Source organism: Octopus bimaculoides, unplaced genomic scaffold (assembly GCF_001194135.2).
Source record: "Octopus bimaculoides isolate UCB-OBI-ISO-001 unplaced genomic scaffold, ASM119413v2 Scaffold_22971, whole genome shotgun sequence".
NCBI lineage: Eukaryota > Metazoa > Mollusca > Cephalopoda > Octopoda > Octopodidae > Octopus > Octopus bimaculoides.
In genome coordinates this window covers 28,026-30,275 of record NW_026403721.1, presented here as the reverse complement: position 1 = coordinate 30,275, position 2,250 = coordinate 28,026, and the positions used below count along the sequence as shown (strand labels likewise).

Genomic DNA, 2,250 nt, shown 5'->3' with positions numbered 1-2,250 from the left:
TATACATATACATACACACACACATACACACACACACACACACACATACATGCAGACACACTATATAATATGGATTATCGCATATATGTATGCGTAATTCTCCATCCATCCATCTATCTATCTATCTATCTATCTAACTCCATATGTGTGTGTGTATATGTGTGTGTGTGTGTGTGTGTGTGTGTGTTGCGTATAGATACATGTATATACATGCATGTTTGACTACACGCTTATACATAAAATCATCTATATCCTCAAGCCTATCAATTCTAAACAATAGACACGTACACGCTGACACGCTGACATAATAGACGCATGCTTACATGTTTTATATTCATTATTTTCCCAACTGACCGCACTGCTCCAGCTTGGTCTCATTCGCTTTGGCTGAAACAGAAAAACATAACCGACAAATGAACGTTATGATTATATTATTTTGCACTACAATATATCATATTACACTCGTTTTTTCAACGCATATATACACATATATACATACCTATATATGTATGTAAACGTAGACATATTAGGTTGGTGATTTGTTTTTTTAAATATGTTTTTTTTTTCAATAATGAATCATTACACATTTTCCGAACACAATGCTTCATTATTGATCTGATATTGCTTGAATTCTTCTGTATTATAATTAATATCCGCCCATCCAATAACGACCACCACTCTAATATACGGCAAAAAGAGCAAGAGACAAAAAAGAAAAAAAACTAACATGAAGTAGAATAATAATTATAAGCGAGGCAGTAAGAAAAGGGAGGCTGATGGAGGTAGAGAAGAAGAGGAAGGGGGAGCGAGCGAGAGGTGGGAAGGAAGTGCGGATGTCTACTAAATTTTTTTAAAATTTAATTATTTCTTTGTGAGTGAAACAGAGATTGAGATATGAATTGTTGGTTAGATAAATGTGTGTGTGTATACGTGTGGGAGTGTTTGTATATGTGTCCATGAGAGTGGGCGTGTATGTGTGTATGAATTTATGTGTGCAAATGTGTATATATGTATACGTATGTGTAGTGAACGTGTTTGCACGTTTTTGTGAATCTATGTATGTGTATGTGAATATGAAAGTATTTAGTATGCATATATGTGCGTATTCATGTATGTACATGTGTATGAATTATTCATGTGTATGTGCGTATGTATTTATGTATAAATACTTGTATGCAAATCTCTGTATATACATACATACATACATACATATTTGTATACGTATGTATGTCTGAGAGTATGTGTGGGTGAATTCATGTCTCCATATGTATGTACATATTTATGTATGTATTTATCTACGTAACCATGTCTTATAAATGCCCATATACGTATTAGCCTCTGAGGGAAACCTCAACATGGTTGCTTCGCTTGCTCGAAATAGCTGCCAAATCGGCATCGAATCACACCCTACTGTCCTATGTATATATAAATTAACAAACAAAAAATCACCATGGTAACCAGAGTTGTTAAAAAGAACAACAAAACACCTCTCAAATCGCAGCACTCTAACGAACTCGAAATAGCTATGCACAGTCCATTTGCGTATAAAGTGTATAACGTGGTTTTGTTTTCACTTAAAATGGATGTATATTACGAGAACTGGTCACAGACAGAAGACGAGCCGGCGGTTGAACAACGAAAACACACACACTGAACGTTCGATAAAAATTTTGAGATGAATACGTAAATATCAGCTGTGTGAATACGATCTTTATGCACTGAACACGTACACACACACCTACACACACATACACACACACACACACACACATACACACACACACACACACACACACACACACACACACACACACACACACGTGTAGGTATATATGAGTGTGTGTGTGTGCGTGCGTGTTCGTGTGTGAACAGACATATGCAGTCATACGAGTTAATAACCGTATGCACAAATATTTTGACGCTCGTATTACAATATGCAAGATATGTACTACTTAATATTATGTGAGTGTGTGTGTATGTATGCATTATACACACATACACACACACACACACACACATACACAAACACACATATATCTATATGTATATATATGTATGCATGTATTATATAAAGATATACACCGACACACATAATATAAAGGTATATAATGCATAAAAGCTTATACATATATATATATACATACATACATGCATAAAACACAAACACACACTAACCTACACCCATATACATACACACACACGCATACAAACGCACATATATATATATATATATATATATATATATATATA

At 34.4% G+C, this 2,250-nt stretch overlaps 1 long non-coding RNA gene across 1 annotated transcript in view; it reads right to left on the bottom strand.

Annotated features, from left to right (window-relative positions):
* Positions 1-258: 258 nt before the first annotated feature.
* Positions 259-2,250, bottom strand: part of LOC128251510 (uncharacterized) — a 7,250-nt gene continuing 5,258 nt past the window's right edge. The window contains exon 3 of the long non-coding RNA XR_008267160.1: positions 259-387. This is a non-coding gene — a long non-coding RNA (uncharacterized LOC128251510). The remainder of the gene's footprint in view (positions 388-2,250) is intronic.